At 41.1% G+C, this 22,459-nt stretch overlaps 1 protein-coding gene and 1 long non-coding RNA gene across 4 annotated transcripts in view; one reads left to right on the forward strand and one right to left on the reverse strand.

Annotated features, from left to right (window-relative positions):
* The window catches only part of Lrmda (leucine rich melanocyte differentiation associated), a 1,001,791-nt gene that overhangs the window by 865,973 nt on the left and 113,359 nt on the right, over window positions 1–22,459 (forward strand). The gene's annotated exons all lie outside the window — the stretch shown is intronic.
* Window positions 4,360–6,256, reverse strand: LOC143441598 (uncharacterized). Its single transcript, XR_013109159.1, has 3 exons — window positions 6,061–6,256; window positions 5,006–5,069; window positions 4,360–4,603 (listed from the first exon to the last, which is right to left on the reverse strand). It is a non-coding gene; the product is annotated as an uncharacterized LOC143441598 (long non-coding RNA).

The following is a 22,459-nucleotide window of genomic DNA, read 5'->3' on the forward strand; positions in this document are numbered from 1 at the left end:
GTAGCTTCTTATTTACAATGCTACATTCTCATTATCCATCTATCTGCTTATGGACACTTAGGCTGATCCCATATGTAGGCTTGTAGGAATAATATGGCACTAACCAGGGAAATGCATGCATAAATACACATTTGTGTATATTTACACATAATATACAGTGGTAGTATGGAAACTTATATACATATATTTGCATATATACATGTATATATTATAAATATAATTTTTTAAATTTTTGAATAGATTCCTGATAGTAGTTGTCATCACCACATTTTTGTTTTGGTTTTGGTTTATTATCAGCTTGACATTAATTTAGACATCCCTGGAAATCTCAACTGAGAAATTGCCTTTATTTGATTGCCCTGGAGTATATCTGTGGGGCATTTTCTTGATTTCTGATTGATATAGGAGGATCCAGTCCACTGCAAGTGGTGCCATTCCTAGGCAAGTGGACCTGAGCTATGTACAAAAAAGGTTGCTGAGCAAGCAAAGGCAAGCAAATCAGTATGTAGCACTCCCCCATAGTCTACTTCAGTTCCTGCCTCTAGGTTCCTGCCTTGAGTTCTTGTGCTGGCTTCTCTCAGTGATGAACTACTACCCGAAAGTACAGTATGATATAAACCTTTTCTTCCCAAAATTGTTCTCACCCATGTTGTGTGTCATAGCAACAGAGATGAAACAAAACCAGTGGATTTACTGGATAATGTGGTAATTATAATTTTTGGAGAAAATGTTGTTTTTCTTAACAACTATGCCTATTTATACCTCTCTGCTCACATAGGGCATATAAAACTCCATCTTCTCTATATGCTTACCAATTCCTACATTTTTGTTTTTCTAAAGGCTATTCCAGAAGGTCTAAGATAGTGTCGTCTTGTGCATTTCCCTGACAATTACTGATGTTGAACAATTTTTATTTCCATTTTAGAACATGAAGAAAAGACTTGTGTTGTTTTCTTAGAAATGTCTCTTCAGATGTAAATTTCATGTGTCTTTGTTGTGTGTATACATTTCATGTGTGTATGTATGTGGACATTTGTGCCTGAGGGTGTACCTACATGTAAGTGGTGCCCAGAAGTGGAGATCAATGTGGTGTTTCTTCTCAATTATATGTCACTGTATTTTTCGAGACAGAGTCACTTGTGGAATCTGGACCTCTGTCATTTGGTTGGGCTGGCTAGCCTATAAGTCTGTCTCTACCACATGCTTGGTCCTCTATAACTAAGCCATGTCCCCATTATACCTTATCTTTTTTTTAAATTGGGCTGTTTTCTTATTATTGGATCATTTGAGTCCTTTTATATGTAAGACATTAATGCTTTGTTATTTGTGTGGGTAGGCAGCATTTCCTTCCATTCTGTGGGTCGTGTTCTCTGTTTCCTTTGTTGTGCAGAGTGTTGGTGTGACAGAAGCCCCTTTACTGCTGTCACGTGTGCTTTTATGATGATGTAATCCTGACCAAAGGAAGAAGTTCCACCTGCCCCCATGCTTTCTTCTTGAACTTTCAGTTTCAGGTTTTATGCTTAATTCTTTAATCTAGCTTGATTTTGATTTTTAAAATATTGTGTGATCTAAAGGTCTAATTTGATTATTCTGCATGTGGATAATTCACTTTCCCAGCATCATTTATTGAAGATGCTTTCCTTCTTTCATTATGTGTTCTTGGCAGTTGGGTAAAAAGTCAATGAATTACAAATGTGTATATTTATTTCTGGCTCTTTAAATTCGTGTCAGTAGTCTATAGCTTTTACTTTTCTCTTTTCATGGTTGTATAACAGACAGGATCTTGCTATGTTGCCAGGGCTGGCCTAGATCTCATGATGCCTCAACTTCCTTAGTAGCTAGAATTAAAAGTACATACTATTGCATCTGTTTGGATCTATATTTATTGATGATTCTCAGATTTAGTGGGACAAAAGATAATGGATGCTTCTCCCTCCTTACACTTGCCATTCCTAGCCTAATTCAGAGAAAACTTATTGAATGTTACCAGCGATAATATAACAGCAAGAAAGTGTTTCCTTTCCATTAAATTAGGTGTCTTGAAAAATGAAGTTTCAATACAACCATATGATAGAACTGGACAATAGAAGAGACAACCATATAGACTATTGAAGAACACCCACCTGTCCTGGTATCTTTGCCTTCAGAAGGCAGAAGGAAGTAAGACTAGTACAGGGTCAGTATATGAATATTTTATGTGGCCAAGGACATGACTCAGCGGATAAACATGTTTGCTGGGCAATCCTCACAGCTGGATTTTGATGCCTGGAACCCACATAAAAAGCTGGATGTGGTGTCCTGCTTCTGAAATCCCAGCATTCTCATGATAAGAGGTGAGGTAGACCCAGGAAATTGGCTCAAAGTTCATGGGCAGCTAGTCTGGAGTACATAAGCAGATCAGAAACATCAAGCACGATACTGCCTTAACAAGGTGGGGGGAAGGAACTGATTCTTGAATGTTATCTTCTGACCTCCACATCTGTGCGCCTACTGGTGTGAGCACATGTGCATACATACACAAGAGAATACGAACCCTTCACATTGCTTGTCTTTTTTAGGGGGATGGTATTATTCCACCTGACGAGGATATATATTTTTTCAAGTTGTACTAAAATGATGTGCCACAGAGATAAAAAAAAAAAATTAACCTTATGAGGATTCTTCTGGGTACTATGGTAAGAAGGATGTGTTTCTTTCTAGAAAAATAAGAATCTGGACAGGGTTCGTTAACTCTAGGGTTACATGAAGACCAGTGTTAATTCACAGTGTATTAATCACTTAGTCAGTTTCTTGTCACTGTGATGAAACACCTGACATAACCAATCAGAGTCAGCTTCCTGATGGCCAGGCTGATTCTGTGACAAGAACCCACCTCAGAAGTTAAGCCTGGGGGTGGCTTGTCAGAAAAATCATCAAGGAGAATCTATACCACTAATATTGCCACCATGATCCTGCCGTTATATTGTTAGAATTATTTTAGGAAGGGTGGCATCCTTTTCTGCCCTCTCTTTGTATCTGACTGTGAGAACATGTGTCCAGACATGCTCTGGTTGGTAGGATATAAAACTCTATCTCTCCAAGGGATTTCACCCACTGTCATATCCTAAAGCCTACTAGGCATTGCTACATGTAACATACAAAGTCAAACCCAAATCATTCAATGAAAGAGATGGGATTATTGTTATTTTCTTTTGTGCTTCCTTCCAGGCTTCTTTTCTAGAAGCACTAGAGAAAAGCAAAGTAGAAAAGTTTTTCAGGTCCACACATAGTGATTCTTCCTCATTAAAGTAAACATATCCCTCTGACCTTGAAATGACGAATAGATACTTGTGCCTGGGATTAAATAAGGCACCACAGATGATCAGGAGGAGACCTTGGATATGAGGTGTGGCCAACCTGAATGGGTCCAGCAATGTTTCATACCTACAACCAGCTCTAAGATCTTCAGTATTTCTGATCAATGGTGCCACCCCAGTGCCTCCCTTGCTGCCTCTAATAATTGCTTCCTTATTGTCCCATTGCCATACACTTTGTATCCTTAGACACACAGCCCCCACTATGTAGGTTGGCACTTCTTCTGTAGTTTGTTTAAAAGACAAACAATGTCCTTGCCCTTCAGACCAAACAACATGGGTGATCTATATGGGAATGGAATACAAAGTTGTCTCTCAGAGGACAGCCCTGGCTTCACTTACGTGTCACAAATGTTGTCACCTCATAACACTGACAATAGTCACTGATGAGTACATTGGAGTCCATTCCCCAAAGCACATTGCCTTCATACCACATGAATTAGAGCCATTTGTGTTCTCTAGCAGATGTGCTGTTCTCCCCCTCCTCTTGTGTGCATTCAGCTTGAATTCCAGCATTATTCTCCTTTAATTTAATATTGGCATTAGATGCTTCTAGGCAGATCTTCGGCTTCTTTGAGAAGTGTCTTTATAAAATCTAAATTCTATCTGGTGCCAAGTAGTCAACTGTTTCTCTGCTGTATGGATATTTTACAGCATTTAACAATCAGAAAAGAATAGTGAGGCCAGAGGAAGGCTCCATGGTTTAGAGTGTTGACTGCTCTCTCAGAAGCTCTGGGTTTGGTTCCTAGCACCCATTTCAGGTTGTGCACAACCATCTGTAATTCTAGTTCCTGGGGATCCTGCCCACCTTTTCAGGCCTCTGTGTCAATTGTGCACACACATAGAGCTCATACATAACTGCAGGCAAAACAATCATACACATAAAAATAAATAATTATTTAAAATTAGAAAATGAACAGTGGCCTTAATCATGTGAAAACATACTGACTAGACATGAGTTAGAAAGGATTTTATTTTGGGGCATGACTGATTCTAAAATTCCTTGTAAAAAGTGAAGGTGGAAATTAAATTAGCGGGGTGGAATTGACTTGTCTGTTGGGAGTTTTAAAGTTCTATTATGGGCTGTGATTTTGACTTTGAAATCCAAATGATTTGTGACCGGGGAGGTTGGCTGGAGGCTGCCATGTTTCTAGAGAGACTGGGGTGTTACTCCCTTAACTTGATGATCAGATCCTTCTCCTCAGGTTCTTCCTCACTGTTGGCTTCTGATCAGGACCAACTAGGAAGTTCTGTAAACAAGCATGCAATAATATCAATTCTAAATACACAACCCGTGAGTACTGTATACTCAGTCTGCCCACTTCTCTGGCACATTCCAGCTCAAGTTGCCTTGCTTTAAAGAACAGACAAGAAAAGAGAAACATGTCCCAGAGGAGCAGAGCCAAATCCCACAAGCAGAGCACAGTGGAGTGGGGGAGCGAGAGGAATGTTTCTTATTTCCCTGCAGAGACTGTTGGTAGCCACATAGTTAACTACAGGGAGAGATTCGAAAAGTAGCCTGGCCAGAGGGTTTGTGAGCATCAGAAGTGACAAATCACATAGTGAAGGAGAGCAAAGAACTGGAGAAGAAGAGACAGTGAGTGGGTGGTATTGTCCCATGTCACTGTAACTATGGGTGCACAAGTTCTTACCTGGCACATTTCTCTTGGTCCTCACTGAACCCAAAGGATCGTCAACCACTACAATCTCAAGGACCTGGAAGGGATTTGGGGGAAAAAGTGAAAGAAATTATTCAAGAGCCGAGGAAGCCACAGATTCAGTGGGTGTCTCCTCTCTGTACCATGAGCACCGCCTTGTAAGACAGTCGAATAACTAGATAAGTGTTGCTTTGCCCAGGGCAGACAAAAAGGTATGGGAAACATGTCTCCACTCTAGTTGCCAACAGCCAATAAATTTTTGTGTCTTTTTCCTTCCAAGTGGACTGTCAGTAAATATTTATTTTTTAAAGTTTTATTGAACACAGTGGCCTCAAATTTATTTGTACTTTTTTTTTTTTTCAATGAGACTCTGAGTAATTGCAGACTCTCATTGCTGCACCTCCTGTGAGGTTCAAAACAGCCTCTGCTCCTTTCCTAAGTCGGCTCTATGGAGGGAAACAGCTTCTCTGTTGCCAACTTTGTCTGGAGACTAACAGGGTGAGATTGAAAACCCCCTCATTGGACACATGTCACCTCTCATGCCTGTTTCTGGCTTCCTTTGGGTGTGTGAGCAGACTCATTTTATTAAACCATTTTTCAGGGGACAGATGGGAAATCTGTCTTTCCCATTAGTCACCAGAAAGTGACCCCAGCAGCTGTGGAGGGAATTGGTCAAGCTGTTGTAACCAACTAGGCCAGAGTGGGAAAAGACACCAAGCCTTGTTACAAGGTCCCAGGCATTCCCCGGAGCCCTAGGATGGCTGAAGCCTTGTCATTAGCTAACCCTTGCTTGGCTGAGATCCTTTACTGCAGCCAAGGGTGAGGCGCTGTGTGTCCAGGCAAGGAAGTGGGACAAGGACTGCTTACTATTTGGCATCCATGTTTAATTAGTTTCTTAACGTTGTGGGGGGAAAACATGAAATAAATAAGGACAACTGACCACTCTATAATTTGTTTTTGAAGCCTGGCGAGACATGAAAGTCTACCTTCCAAAACCACACAGCATAATTTATTTTATGAGTCCCTCTTGCCACCAGGTCCAGGCTAACCTTGAGTTGAGAGGCTGTGCCTTCTCTTCCTGGTGCTGGTGGTCACAGTGTGTCCTTTCTTGGCAGTGGCTGTGGGCCCAGCAAAACAGAGCGGTGAAAGGCAAGTGGATGATTAATCATTCTGAAGGCGTGCTCCGCTGTGGCCGTTCCTCTGCAGGATGCCTGAGAACCAGCAAGAGGCCACCATAGCAATTCACAAGGGGACAGAAGGAGATGTCTGAGGACTCACACACAAAAAAGTGGGAGGGGGTAGAGATGGAAGGTTTTTATAGCATACTCATTGGCGTTTTCATTAAGCTGAAACATATATACCAGAAAAACAAAAATCTAGATCGCCATTCCTGCAGCAGAAATGGTGACAAGTCCAACCTTTTTTTTATTACAATCAGGTTTTCTCTAAATATATTATGCCCTGCAGGTCAAAATGATTTACTTCTCTATTTGAGGACATCTGAATTCTATTCTGCTGTTGCCAGTATGTTCTCAGCTGTGCCAAAACTGAGCAGGTCTGCGGTTCCTTTGTAACATCAAAACGGAGGCATTTATCATAGAGATTTATCGTGGGACAGCCTGCCAGATGGTTTGGGTATTTTAAAGGTGAACTGTTCAGGCCTTGATTAGCTCACACAGACTTCTAGTTAAGACAACTCTATCAGCAGCCCAGTGGAGAGATGCCTTACTCTACCACCCCTAACCCCCCTTTTTGAAAGGCAGAAAATATTAATGTAATAGCAGATGTGACATAGATTATCATTTCAGGAAGAGAACCAAGCCATAACCAATCCCACTGATTGCATTCTAATTATAACGTGACCCCCTGTTGCTTTGCATAGAGGCAGCATTCATTTCGGGGACCCCACTGTAAAACTTGCCGAGTCAAAAAGGGGCAATTGTGAGATTTAAGCTTGGATTTTCTTTTTTTTCTTTTCATTTCTTTTCCTTTCCTTTCCTTTCCTTTCCTTTCCTTTCCTTTCCTTTCCTTCTCCTCTCTCTCTCTCTCTCTCTCTCTCTCTCTCTCTCTCTCTCTCTCTCTCTCTTTCTTTCTTTCTTTCTTTCTTTCTTTCTTTCTTTCTTTCTATTTTTTTCCCTGCCAGGCCTCTGCTGATTGGGCCAGCAAGAATGCATTTGATTATATAGACTGAACTTATTGGGAACAGAACCTTTGTGCTTTGAAATCCCTCTCATTCAAATTACATTCAGACATTCAATCAACATTGATTGTGATATGGATTGGCAATGGGGAGTGCCTTGGGTTTTCTGTCTAGCAGGGAATTTTGCTCAGTGCTACACTAGATAACTAAAGGTGGGGGGAGGGCAAGCAATGTTTCCATGACCTTAGGCTTGAATTTCCCATCAAGAAGGGCTTCTCTGGGGAGCCCAAGGGGGTTCCATTCCCAGCCAATCAGTGTCCCACAATCATGCTTTTCCTTGGAAATTTGGGGGCATGTGAGTATTCCAAATTTAATTAACCCTAAAGAGCCTTGGAATGTGTGTGTGCATGTGTGTGTGTGTGTGGGGGGGGTGTTTATATTCTTGTTAAATAAAGCAGTTTTTTTGACATTGCACATGAAAAGCTAGGCGAATCCAGTTTTGATTCTCTCCGTGAGAGCAAGCACAAGACCAGGGCCTAGGAGCAGAGGTCCTAGTCAGAGGTGTTATAGGATGGTATAGAGCAACATTATGTCTTCTTATCTGTAAGATGAAACAGTAGGTGGCCCCAAGGTTTAATTTGCGATGTAGGTGATTTAAATACACACACATATATGCATATATAAAAATGTATGTATGTATATATATATATATATATATATATATATATATATAAACTTATAAACAGTAATAGTACTTTGTATGTATTCATTTACACACACACACACACACACACACACACACACACAGCTAGCCCTTTCAACCTCTTATTGCCTCTGGGAAATTCCTTTTGAGTGTAGTATCACAAGTGGCCATCTCTTGGCAGGCATTATAACTGAAGACATTTCTATTTTGCATCCCTTTAGCCTAGAAGTCAGACTAGAATCCTCACAGGCTAGGGGACTCACTAGGGAATCCTCATCCCACCTTGACAAATAGTTCAGGATAGCTCTGCTCTTTTTATTCATCACATGTCACCAGCTGTCATGTGTATGCAGACGCCACTCAAAGATGAATGTCACAAATTCTGCCGCTTTCACCTTTTCCAAGTATGTGATCACCTTAAACAAGATTCTAGGGTCTCAAATTCATGGTGCTTCTCTTTCACCAAAACAGCATCAACAGATCTCTCCTCACTCTCACTTTTCTTCCTCTAGCAGCTCGAGTTCAAAGCCTTGGAATCTTTTGCACCACAGCTTCCACACTACTACTCATAGGAGACTACTTTCCAAGTCTTGCTATTTCTACCACTGAACCCACATTTGAAAATGCCCATTCTTCTAAAGTGCCTCCATTGTCCTTGGGTTGCATTGTTTTCTTCCTGGCTGGCATCTTTTCTTTGGATCTCCTTAGTGGATTCTCCTCCTTATCCTCTGAGCTAGTCTGATCTGTACTGCACTGCTTTTGTAGGAGGACCAACATGGACCTGACGAGACACATTTCCTAGCATTCCTATCTTTGTACAATTCTGTCTCCTTGTGTGCATGTGAGGACAGTTATGTCATGCTTGCCTCTCATCTATTATAAGGAGGTAATGAGATTGTTATACCATGATTAGGTTGCCTGCGACTTCTGGATTGCTGGACAAGTTTCTTCCTGTTGGATTAATGAAATGAGATGACAAGTTGGAGAGGCATAAAGCAATAGCAATAGAGGGTGATCTCTGGTCAATACCAGTGAGGAATAATAGCCCTCTCTCCAATAGTCTACATAGATATTAACACTTAACAATCATGTGCGATCGGAAGCCTCTTCAGTTGAACCTCTGGTGCATCCTCAAGCCTCACTGTATGCCTCCGCAGCACCCTTGTGAGATGCTGGAAGCAGAGGGTTCCACAAAGTATCAGCCAGAGTCCAGACTAGCTGCAAATAAAATATGTAACGATAAATGTGAGCTGCTAAACTCGGGGGTTGGGGAGGGGGGAAGTCAAATATATACCAGGGCAGCCCTATTGCTTTGTGACAATGCCAGTCTTTCCCTTGGTAATACTCAGAGGCCCAAAATGCTGTGTTTGGTCTTAAGTTACTTGGGCCATGCTGATTCGCAATGTCTTCCTTGAGCTCCGTGACCCTGGAGCTGTTTATAATTCCAGCGTTTTACCTTTTGCCCTCATTGACATTGTTACCATTTCCTGCCTTCTCTTGATGACCAGCTCCTATATCGTTTTTTAAAGAGCCACTTAAAGGGCAAAACCTTTCACAAAACCTTTTGTGGTCCTGTAGCTATTATAGATCTCTGGGCTGCCATCATGTTGTTCCTTAGGTCACTTTTCATTTTTCATCTCTTCGGGGAGTTGTTGGAGGGCATTGTTTGAGCTCTGTTACAAGACTGCAGATTTTATGAAGGGAACAGAGCCTGCCTTCTCTGAAGTCCTCACGAGTGGTGTGTTCTCAGACAAGTTACCATTAATGAAAAAGAAGGCAGATTGCTCACAGGAAGTAAATAGTATATGGAATTATTGGTTTATTTCCTCATCCATCCATCCATCCATCCATCCATCCATCCATCCACCCATCCTTGTTTTCTATACCATAGGCATTGACTTGAGGACTGAGATAAGAATGAAGTCATGGGCACTGTATCCAGAAGGGGACTCCACGTTGGGATTTAATATTCTGTAGTCTGACATCTGTGGAATCATTTTTAACTCTGGATCTGTGCTATGTCCCCTTGAACAACAAAGTATGTGATGAGAACTTGGAGAATGTTCTCATGCTTCCATGACTTCTCACATCCCCAGAATGGTTTCTAACTCATACTCCTTACCCTCTGGACTTGGGGAGAAGTTTAGGCACAGGCACTGAAAGGGGTGGGCTTGGAGTCATGCCTTGCATACTCAAAATAACAATGCAGGGTCCCTGGGTACCTGTGAAAGCTTTGTATATAGCTTCATTGCATAGTTGGAATATAACATTAAATAACAAATAAATTGTTGTGAGAAGTTGAGAACTACAGAAGGAAAAGGCTTTTCTCTCTTGTTTGTTAAATAAAGAGCCCCATGTATTATTATTATTATTATTATTATTATTATTATTATCATCATTATTAGTAGTAGTAGTAGTTGTAGTTGTTGTAGTTGTCGTAGTACCAAACATTGTAAGTTCTGTGTCTGACTAGGGTACAGTAGTAAACCGTCTCACGAAGAGTGAGACAACAAACAGTAAACAAACAAGATGAAGTAAAGAGAATAAGGTGAGGTCATGAGCTAGCATGGCCCGAGTATGAGAAGGTAGATTAGAGCAGACCTCTGATGGAAGGAAATGGGAAGGCAGGGCAGTTTCTAGACAGAGGAATGTTCTGCAACCAAATCTTTGGGTCTGGAATAGGCTTAGGTCATAGAAAACAGCACAGACCACAGTGGCCATGAAGGAATGGAGACTCGTGATCTTACCAGGTGAGGATCTTACCAGGTGAGGATCTCTAGACCACTTCACTGTCAAACTGTTCCTGGTGATGAGCTGCTTGGCTCTGCACTGTTCAGGTCCTGGGGTCCTGGCTTTTATTTTTGTCTCCTAAAAATGGTGGAGAGATTTTACTATTGTGAGCTAACTGAGTACTTTCTGTTTTAACTTAATTCCTTTTGCTGTGTCACCCTAGCTATTTTACATCTTCTAACATGGATGTGTTCTGCACGGCATAATAACATAGGCCAAGAAATGTGCAATATCTAGGATGGGCTTTGAGGATGGACCGTCTCCAGTCCCACACATCTGTAGGACTTCTGGATTTGTCTCCACGGTCACAAGCTGACACCTCATAGTCCACATTGTGGCCCTAGCAGCATCTGACTTCCTTTCCCTTTGCTACTAACCATACTGGATGTTTGTCTGGGGTTCTGAGTTCTCCAGCTGGCTCCAGCCTCACCTCTCTTGCAGTCTCCTGTGAGTACCTATTCCCTTCCTGCCTGTGATTATCATCTTCAGTGTTTCTCACTAAAAAATAAAATAATAATCATATCCCAGCCAGATGTAGCCACTAGCACTTGTAATCCCAGCATCACAGAGGCAGAGGAAGGAGGTTAGCTTTGAGTTCTAAGTCAGACTGGACTCTATAGACAGTCTGGGCTACAATATAAAACCATGCCCTAAAGCCAACCAAATAAACCAAATTAAATGAATACAACAACAACAACAACAACAAAATACCCCAAAATACATTACAGACTTTGAACTACAGGCATGCAGCTGGACCTTGGTGCTAAAATAAACTACAAATGGGAATTCTTGGGGGTGATTATTGTTCATTGTTTATGTCTAGCATCTAATCCTGTGAGTCAGAGGTGAGAAAGGAGGGACTGATGTCAATTTCTGGACCACAAGTTTTTCTTCCTCATCTGCCTTTCCCATTATGTGAGGCCTCATGAATTCTGGTCCATAAAGACCCTTTAGACCAGGGGCACTTGGCTTGTTCCGGACCTACAAGCAGTTCCTTTAAAAATCTGGGGGATTTGTTAAGAAGGAAATTAAGTAATTTTGTTATTTTTTCCTTGATAATGCTAAAATTATTAATCTTCAAAGATAAGTACCATTCAGTGCATAATGAGTTCGAAATGTTGATAATTATAATTTTGAAGAATTTCTGCTTGCTGTCAGCTGAGTAATTAAAGGGGTGGTACCAGGGTTCTATTTTGTTCATGATGGTTGTAATTCTGGTGAGAATTTTTAAAACGGTTAAAAAAAAAAGAAAAAGAAAGAAAGGAAAAATAAAAACCACCCTTGTTCTAGGCCCTTTGACTCCCTCAGTGAAATGGAAGGGCTGATGGAATTGAGTACTGTACCCCACTGAGTAGTACAATCTTGGCTTCCCTTCTCTTGGGCCTCCAATCTCCTGACAGATGTTCCCTTTGTTCTTATAAAGCTGGACTTTAGGCTAGACTCCACTCCTTTGATTACACATATGCATGATATCCAGGTACTATCTGCATCCTGGGAAGACCCTTTCCCCTTGTTGCTCACTGGGTCCCTCACTCAATTGCCCACGAGCCACCATTATTTTGAGACTTCTTGCACATACCACAGTTGAACTGAAGGAAAAAAAATGGAGCTGAAAGAAAAGAGGAAGAGAAAATGGAAAACTAATGATTCAAGAAATCACAGAGCACGAGATAATTCTATTTTGAAATCACAGCAGTGGCACCCAGAGGCAGAAGCTCCCCAAATTGCTAGTGAAAACCCTTTGATGGATCCAGTTGTAAGAAAGCCCAAGGCACTTTTTTATATTATTATTATGAGCGGTTCACATTCCCCCAGAAGAGGCATTTAGCAGCCATTTTTAAATGTCTGTGTGTGTGCAAGCTAAAAAATAAAATCAAAATAGAAAGACCTCAGAATATCTCCAACCCTAAATGACCTCATTTGATTGCTGGCTTTTACTTAGAATAAAAGCAATGGCTGGTCTTACAATGGTGCTGGAGATGGTCTGAGAACTCTCAGGCCTCATTCATCCTAGCCTTTCTCCAGCTTACTCCCCGTTTCCTGGCTCTTCTGGAGCACAGAGCATGCTGCCTGCTGAGATCCCAGGCCCTTTTATTCCTGTTTGGAGTGTTCCTCCTAGGATATTTGAGGTTCAACTCCTTCCTTTCCAAGAAGGATGCTTCCTTCTCTAAGGGCTTTGTCTTGTTGCCCCTCTTTCATGAACCACGAGGTCCGTCTTTTGTAAAAGCGATGTTGTGGATATGATTAAGGATCCCAAGGCTAGAAGGTTGTCCTGGATAGTTTTGGTGTGGCCAATGTAACTGTCAAATCCTCATGAAAAAGGGTTGTATCAGGGTCACAAAGAAAGAGATGATGCAGTCACAATAGAAAGGAAAATTGGGAGCAAAGTTGCTTAAAGGTGGAGGAGAGGGGTCCTAAGACAAGCAATGTGGGAAGCCTGGCTAAACCTGGAAATGTCAAGTAACTAAAGTGATTCTTCCCACTGATTGACTTTCTTGAGGCCACAGAAAACCATTTGTTAGAACAGCTATTTGATCCACCAAGGTTAGTGTCTGGCACTTACTGGAACAACTGCCATGTGCCATGAGGGTAATGGGAGAAGCCTAGGTGGGCTTCCTGGTAGTTCAGATGAGGGGAAGAAGTTGAGCAGAAGCTAAGGTAGCCTTGTTGGGCATAGCAGGAAGTTACTCCTACATCTGCTTAATAATCACATTACTCCGAGTGGGTCTATCCCTTCTGTTTAAGTACATGATTGGCTTTCTCTAATCATTCCAAAGTCAGAACATCAGAAGTCAGAGCTCGGGTTTGTTATTTTAAGAATTTTAAGAATTTGATATATGAATTCTGTATTTATGTTATTTCCACCTATCTCTTTTCCTGCCTCCAACTCCTCCTCCCTCTCTTAAATTTATGAATTTATAATTTAACTGAGCTGATTTAGAGTTGCTTGTGTGTACATGTATTTGGGACTTACCACTTGGAACTGCCTATCAGTGATCTCACCCTGGAGAAAACTGTTTCCCTCTCTTACTAGATATTCATTGCCTATACTCCATCTAGGGATAAGCCCTTGTAAAATTTCCCTTGTCCACATTGACATGTCTAACTGGTGTGGTTATTATGTAAATCTTGTTCAAGAAGCCATATTGTTGAGATTACTTGGGTTTAGCATCTAGCTATGTCTAGATACCACTGTCTCTCAGATAGTATCCTGGTCCTCTGGCAAACCTCAGGATTGATGGGAGAGGTCTGCAGCTATCCCAGGCAAGAACTGGATCCCAATATGGTGGATAGAAGAGGGAAAATATCACATGGTGTCTGTTCATTCATTCATGGAATCATGCCATTTAATTTTCAATAATTAAAGCATTCTAAAGTGAATATATTTATAAGATCTCCCCAGGAGATGCCGTCTTCCTTTCTCCTATGTCTCTTGGTTTATCCTATCCCCACCCCCACACCTACATTCTCTCTCTCTCTCTCTCTCTCTCTCTCTCTCTCTCTCTCTCTCTCTCTCTCTCTCTCTCCTCTCTCTCTGCTCCCTGCCTGTGGTCATGTACACTTGTCTGCCTCTAACCCTTCCCCAGGGCTACATTCTCTTCCACCACCACACCAATAAGCATCATTTACACCAGATCTGTTGACATGGTGTAATTTCTTGGGGGTATACGGGTATATCTTTGTGTAGGCCTGGCAAAGGTTACCCCTAATCCTCAACACACACACACACACACACACACACACACACACACACACACACACTATAATAGCAGAAAGCATTAGTGACCGTCCCTATGTCCCCCATTCTCATCTGGCTAGCCTGAGGGTGGATTTAGGTATGAATACATACAGCCACTGAATTGAGGTTGAATTGTGTCAGGTGCCCTTTCACCCACACTCTTTTTATGAACCTACTGAAAGGAGATACACATGATGAAAGGGGAGCCCTCCTTGGTGCATATTTTAAAGCAACAAGTAAAGCCAGTACTATTGGGTCTACAAACTTTTCTCAATAGCTCCTGGTGATTGCCTGTAATTTTAAGAAAGAAAAAATTCAATGTTTGACAAAAGACAGGTTAAATGTCAAGATTTCCACATGTTGAGTGGCACTGACTTAGTTGTCCCTGCTCTGTCACCAGTGACCCATCTTTCTGTTTTTAGATACATTTATACATACCTGATACGCAGCAAACACCCAGAGTAAGAATCCAGTCCATGACTCAAAAATTCATATGCAGCTAGAAATGAAAGCACTGCCAAACCATGAACAAGGTGCTACAGTGGCCATGTATCAGGATGGGGACACATGGAGGTTGTGTGCATCTCAGCTCTACTTGAGTTGAGGAAGCATTAAAGGTGGCTGATGCCTTGTAAGGGAACAGTATCTGTCTGCCGTTGGTTCAAGATATGGGAAGATTATTCATCCTTATCTGGTTTCTATTCCTTTTAACAAAATACAACAAGCTAAAGACCTCTGTTTATTAATTTTCCCATTCATTCAAATATGAGAGTTGAAGGGTGCTGAGGTGTAGAGTACTCATGTTCTGACTGCAGAGGGACATGGCAGAGGAGTAAAAAAATGACTGTACTAGACACTATTAGATTTAGTTTCATTCATTGCAAGATTAAATTCTGCATCCTCTTCTAAATTGAGATTTGGTAAATCGAAACAATTATCCTTCATCTCAGTTTTAATTCAACTCAATAGCAACATTGTAAAATAGATCTTTTAAATCATTCTCATTTTTGTAGAGAAATAAAAGGAAATATAAGGAAGTATGAGCTCAGTGAGTGAGGTTTGCTTAGGAACTCACAGTTGGCAGGTGACCAGGTGGGAGTCAACAGCTCTCTGCCTGTCTGTTGTTAAATCCTTGCTGTCAAAACTGAACACATGGCTTTATACAGGTCAGGGAGATCTCTAAGTACCTTTGCAAATTGACCTGTATTATAGCATTTGCTTTGAGTTAAAATGTGCTCTTTAAGGCATTCCTATTAAGGACAATGTGTTCAACACAGAATTTTAAATAATCAGAAATGGATCAGATATAATGAGATTAAAATTCTCAATATAATATAATTGGTCAATCATCCTCTGCCATATCACAGATGAGAGGAAACACAATTTCAGAATCACAGCGGGGAAGCAAGCTTTTCCACTCTTAGCGGTCCAATCTCAACAAACACTTAGAACATTTGTAAATGTCATAATCCCAGGAGAGTGGGCAATGATCAAATTCAATAGATGGGGCTAGAGAATGGCTAGGGGCCCAGAAGGAAATTCCTCCTCGTGTGCTCACTCAGGTGTCAGGGTATGTTCTGCTCTCTCACCTTTATGTGGGTTTTGATTATTGTGCTCAGGTGGTTGGGCAGCAAGCACTCTTATTCATTAATCTTGTCAACCTATGCACATTCCCCTCCTCAACCTGTCTCCCATCCAGTTCCCTCCCTCCATCCACGTCTGATGTCCATTTTATTTCCCCTTATGAGTGAGATTCATGTGTCCTCTCTTTAGTTTCTTTGGATTATAATCTATGGATTATAGCATGACTATCCTGTACTTTATGGCCAATGTGCACTTATAAGTGAGTGCTTACCATGCATGCCTTTCTGAGTCAGGATTACATCACTCAGAGATATTTTCCATCCATTTGCCTGCAAAATTCACGATGTCCTTGTTGTTAATAGCTTAGTAGCACTCCGTTGTATAAATGTGCCACATTTTCTTTATTCTTTTTCTGTTGGGGAACATGTATGTTGTTTCCAGTTTCTGGCTATTATGAGTAAAGCTGCTATGAACATAGTTGAGTGAATGTTCTTGTGGTACAGTGTAGTATCTTTTGATTATATGCCCAGAAGTGGTATAGCTGGGTCTTGAGGTAGAACTATTCTCACTTTTCTGAGAAACTATTGAATTCTTTTCCAAAGAGATTGTACTAGTCTGCATTCCCGCCAGTAATGCTGGAGTGTTCTCCTTGCTCCATATCCTCACCAGCATGTGCTGTTTCTTATCCATTCTGACAGGTGTAAGACGGAGAGCATTTTGATTTGCATTTCTCAATGACTAAGGATGTTGAACATTACAAGTACTTCTTGGCAGCCATTAGAGTTTCCTCTGTTGAAAATTCTCTGTTTAGATCTTTACCTCATCTTTTAATTGAGTCATCTGATTTGTTTTGTCTAACTTCTTGAGTTCTTTATATATTTTGAATATTAGTCCTCTGTTGGATGAAGGGTTGGCTTAGTTATCACACTTTTACTAATAGCAAAGTTACAATTATATAATATTATATTCATTCGAGCTGTTGGTGATTTTATAATTTTCTGGATGTGGATTATTTTATAGTTAGGAACTTTTAACATTATATCTTTTGAAAACTACATTTTCTACACCAAAATATTCATTTGTGAAATTTAATATATCAATCATAATGTAACACAATACTTACTCATTCTTCTGACTTCCGTCATAAAAATAATCAATTATTCACATGTTATATTTATTTATAAACCTTTTGAAATACAAGTTTGATCATGCCAAAATTCTACAATACTATTTTGCTTTTTTCAGTAAACAGTGTAACTGTTTTATATTATATAATCCCCATGAATTTCACTTTTATTGACTGTGTACCTGTATATCTGAATGTTAATAGCCAGCTTCATAATTGGCTCTAGTGTGTCCCAAAATATAATAGTAACAAGAATATAAATATTTATTATGTGTTGACTATGGTTTTTGCTGTCATATAGGGTAGAGTGTAAAACAATGACTCATATAAGCAGCTCAGTATGGCAAGAGCTCTGCTGTGGACATATATATTTAGAATCTTGGAGGAATGTGGGATCCAGTTGTAGGAATGAGTCAGGGAAGAGTTTCTGGGAGCAGTAGCAGGCACTGACTCTGAGAGATGACGAATAAATACATCATGTTAATATGCAAGGAGAAAGGTAGGAAGTGTGTTCAAGTCTGAGAAAGCAGTGTGATGGATGAGAAGACACATGTGTCATTTGTGGAAGGCATTTATGGTGGTTTGGGTGATAAATACCCTCCATAGTCTTGGGTATTTGAATACTGAGTACTTGGTCACTAGAAAGGATACAAAGGACAATGCTAATGGATCTCACCTTCATAGCATACAGGGGCTCCTGAACGCCGAATTTGCTCCCCACTCACCTGCCACGTCAGCTCAGAAATGTGTACTAGAGAAGTGGGAAAGATCCCATCGTGAGACTTTAGGATTTCCCCATATGTTACAGGCACCACCAGAGAGGCCATAGGGATCCCACCAGGTTTCGCCCAGCTGTATGTGTCACACAAAGCTGCTTTGTTTGCTGCATGCTCAGCTGTCACGCTCAGCCCAGCTCAAGTTCAAGTGATATTTATAAAAATCTGTAATGTATTTAGCACTGTTCCACACACACTTTATCTAAGTTCCTTTGAGTCCTTGAGTAGGACGTACTTACCTCAAGAGAACTCCAGCATTTTCCTAAATGTTTTTGTTTGACCTTGGATTAATCCTGTGTTGTTTTTCTTTTTCGATGTTTCAGGTTAACGGGTTTCATTTTCCTGGCCAAAGCTCTATTGATAGCATTATGCATCCTCATCACAGCCTCTCAAAGCACATTAATTATTGTGTTGCTGATGCTATTTTCCAAGAGGAGAAAGTAGAGAATATAAAGAGAACACTGTAAGAGCGTTGAAAGCAGGGGCTGGAGATGCCCCTGACAGGGTTCATGGTCCCTGGAACTCAATCCCAAGTTTCAAGTCTTTGCCTAATTATCCCAGGCTTTCTTGGGGTAGGCCACTTTGGAGGCACAGCAAATGTATGAGGAGCAGAGCCCCACCCAAGAGCCACATCAGGGATGGTGACAGAAAGCAGATGGAGCCACCACTCAGTGGGACACCTCCTGGTGTGTTTACATATCCCTGGCCTCTGTTTGCCAATGGCTACGTTTGGTTTTGATGAGACAGAAATTAGCATTTGAATTCACTTGAAATTTTAAACATTTTCCAAGTTTTGTTTCATTTACTAACTGGATTTGGAAATTTAAAAAAATTCAGCATGAGAACATTTAAGGGCAGGAATCCTCTTGATTTATTTATTTCTTCTTCAAAGAACCTTGGTTCTTATTTATTTCACAAATTGTCTCTGTTTTGACCGAGATGAATCTCTAGTTGTCATTTTTGTCTTGTCTTTTCTTTTGCTTCAGTTTGGGGAAAAAGGATTCTTTGTCCTCAACATACTCCAGAAAGATGGTGGGCTCCTCTGACGGAAATCAGGAAGAAAGCTCCAGAGTCTCTTGGTGGTTTTGTTTCATGGTTGTTGCTGGTACCTTGGGTTTCGGGACCATAGACGATTAGATCATAGCACAATGTCTACACTCTTAATTTTGTGGTGTCTAGCAAAAATACAAAATCGAGAGAATCCATGTTTCTTCCTGGGAGGACTCTTCTCTTGGAAATGATAAGATGGTTTATGGCCGTAAATAAAGATGACAAGGTGTCTCAGCAGTTGACAGCAGCTCTTAAACAGTGGGATAGTTGTTTGAGGAAGAGAATAAAGACTGAATAAGGAATGGGTGTGTGAAACTGTGTCAATCTTCAGCGGGTGACTTACAACTCTGCAGTGCCCCCGTGCCTCCAATTTCCTCAGCCCAAGAAAGCTTTTCCTCTGCTATAGTTATCCTCAATCTCAATCTCAATCTCAATCTCAGTCTCTCTGTCACTCTTTTCCCTCCCTTCATCTACTCTCTCAGTCTCACCATTTCCATCCATCCTCCATCCTCCCTCCCTCCCTCCCTCCCTCTGTCCCTCCCTCCTTCCCTCCCTTCCTCCCTCCCTTCCTTCCTTTCCTCCTCCTTCATTTTCTCATTAAAAAACCCATTTAGGTTTCTTGCCTGTCTCTTTCTTATTGATTCCCTCCTTCCCTGACCCACATATTATCTCTTGTAAATAAATGTCTCCTCCCACCCCTAGACCCCAGTTATACAGTTGATCAGTGTCCTTCATGACTTATTGTGGATGGATCTTGATGTGGCACTCACCACTCCTGTCCCCTCATCTTCTTGTTCTCTTTATGCTTCTCCTCCTTGTTCTCTTTTCCTAACAACATATCTTTAAGTGTAGCTTTTCTTCAGGATTCTGACTTTGAGCCCATCTCCCCACCCCAATCCCCACTGCCAGGATCTCAGAAATGTTGGGAATACAAGCCAGTGTCTCTCTCTCTCTCTTTTTTTTTTTTTTTTTTTTTTTTTTTTCTGACCTGGTTTGACATGTTAGTCTCAGCTAAAAACAATTATAAAATTGATTTATTTGCTTATCAAGCACCCTTCCTTGCTTCCCAAAAGTCAAGAGTCCATGTCCATGTTACTGATCTGTCCACAGTGCCTAAACCAAAGCCAGGCACATAGTGTCACTCAATAAATATATGTTGAAAAGAATGAATTCCTTGAACAGTTGCCTTAGAGATAAAGATTGTAATCACTATGAATTGATTACCTTATATAATCATAAGACCTTTTAGGGTTGGCCCATTGCTAACTGAATTTTACAAACAAGGACAGAAAAAAAAAAAAAAAAAAACAGAGAGGTACCCTGGCCCGGCCACATGGCTATAAGCAGGCTCAAGCCCACTCTGGGCAAAGTGGTCCAAGTACAGATACACAGTCACTGATCCTACTTAAATGCCTGTGACTCATCTCTGCCACTTCCTAGGAATATAAACTTAGAAACGGTTTTCAAGTCTGAGCTCCAGGTTCTCCATCCATGAGGAAGATGCCATCTCTGACTCCATGGTGTTGCATCTATATACTTTTCAAACAAGATGACTAAGCATCAATGTTCCTCTTCATTTTAGGTATCATTAATATTTATGAACTACAGAGAAAGACTTAGAAGGTCTGTTAGGAATTACGGAGCTGCAAAGCAAAACAAAGTCATAGAAAATGCAAAACAGCAAACCACAACTCATGAAGTTCTGGGGCCCTGCTTCGAGAAACTCACATCCTTGCCTCCTTCCTTCCATTGAATAGTTGCTACAGTTCTGCCAAGTGCTCAGCATAGGCCAGGAGAAAGATGAAAGGAAACCTGTCTGTTATGGGAGAGCAGATGAGTATCCACTGATGTTTAGAGCTCTCTGGCTATGGGATTAGAAAGGCTTCATAGAGGACATGAAACTTGATCTTGAGCCTCAGAGAGTATGCTAAAGACCTCAGAATTTCAGGAAGGATGCCTATGGGGAAGAAAGGAATCCATATATATATATATATATATATATATATATATATATATATATATATGTGTGTGTGTGTGTGTGTGTGTGTGTGTGTGTGTGTGTGTGTGTGTGTGTGTGTGTTTTGTGTGGAAAAAATTAAGGTTCCTAATATAGACAAGGACCATAATAGTAACCAGAGATCTTGTAGAAAGCTGCTGAAAGAAGACCTAAGAAGGGAACTTGAAGGAAGCAAGGATTAGAGAAAATGGAAGTTGATTCTTCTGTGTTCTCTAAGGTGAGCATCTCTGGAAAAACTAGTCAATCTATAGCTCAGCTGGCCACCCACTCCTGGGCTCCTGAACCTGCTAGGTTCACCTGCTCTAATACCAGACAGGGCTTTGAAGAAATAATGTCTGGGTCCAAAGCATGGGAAAAGCACTCTCAGCAGAGTGGGAAGTAGCCAAGAACAGAGTCTCACATTTGGAGACTTTGGGAGAATGAGGCCAAGACAGGCACGTGAAGACATGTAGCAGGCTGAGAAGCAAGGATTCTAGGCTCTGTAAGTCCTCATGTCTTTGGCAGAGTGTCTGAAGGATTCCTTCAAGACATGTGCAGTCCACCAGCTCTTTTTGCCCAAATCCATTCCTTTCCCTGCTGTGAGCCTGTTAGAGGGAAAGTACAAATGTCTCCATATGTCTTGGCCTTTGTAGTAACCTTGCCTCTTTGCTGGAGGGATCAATTGCTTATGTTTTCAAGAACTTGGTCTGGGACCTTTGTGTTTTCCCAGGGTAACTGATATCTGCTGCTTTGCAGAATCATCCAAGTCTCCATTTGAGTCTTAGTTCTGAGGGTGGACATGAAAGGAGCCTGGAGGCTGCTTTTTACCTGTAGTTCAAGGCTTGCCATAGTAGTCTCCTGTCTAGAAAGACTTTGAATATACTTGCATAAAGGGGATTAAACCCAGGTGCTGCCGTATTTAAAAAATACAACTTGGGTTGAATGGAAGAGCTCTAGGTTAGAAATAAAAAGTCTTGACTTCTAGCTCATTGATGTATGCCTAGAATATGCTTTGCCGAATACATGTCAAGCTCCCATTCCTTCCACAATATGGGAGTGGATATTTGACTAGGTGATTTCCATATTAACATCCTCTAATCTTTGGTTGGGATATGCATGTGTGTATAAACCTTACTGAGAAAAATTAAGGGTAATATCCCATGCACATTATTTTTACCATATGTGTGTGCATTCCTGACGTAGCTTTGGACCCCACCCCTGCCATATGGTTCCCATACTTTGTCAGCCTGCCTATCCTTTATTGCACATCACAGCTCAGCATACCACATGTCCCAGTGTGCAGGAGATGCGCTGACACAGGCTTCATGAAGGCTGACTCTGTTGCTTGTTCCCCGTGGCAGCTCCTTCAGGAATACTCAGTCCAGCTGCAAATTCTATACAGTTTGACTTCGTGGACAGGAAGACAGGAGCCAGCTTCTAGTCAGCTCCTTGATACTAGGGAAAACAGGTTCTGTGAGCCCTTTCTTCTCTATCACATTGTGGTATCAAGGTCATATTTGCCAATCAGATACAGACATACTGAC

Source organism: Arvicanthis niloticus, chromosome 3, assembly GCF_011762505.2.
Source record: "Arvicanthis niloticus isolate mArvNil1 chromosome 3, mArvNil1.pat.X, whole genome shotgun sequence".
Taxonomy (NCBI): Eukaryota; Metazoa; Chordata; class Mammalia; order Rodentia; family Muridae; genus Arvicanthis; species Arvicanthis niloticus.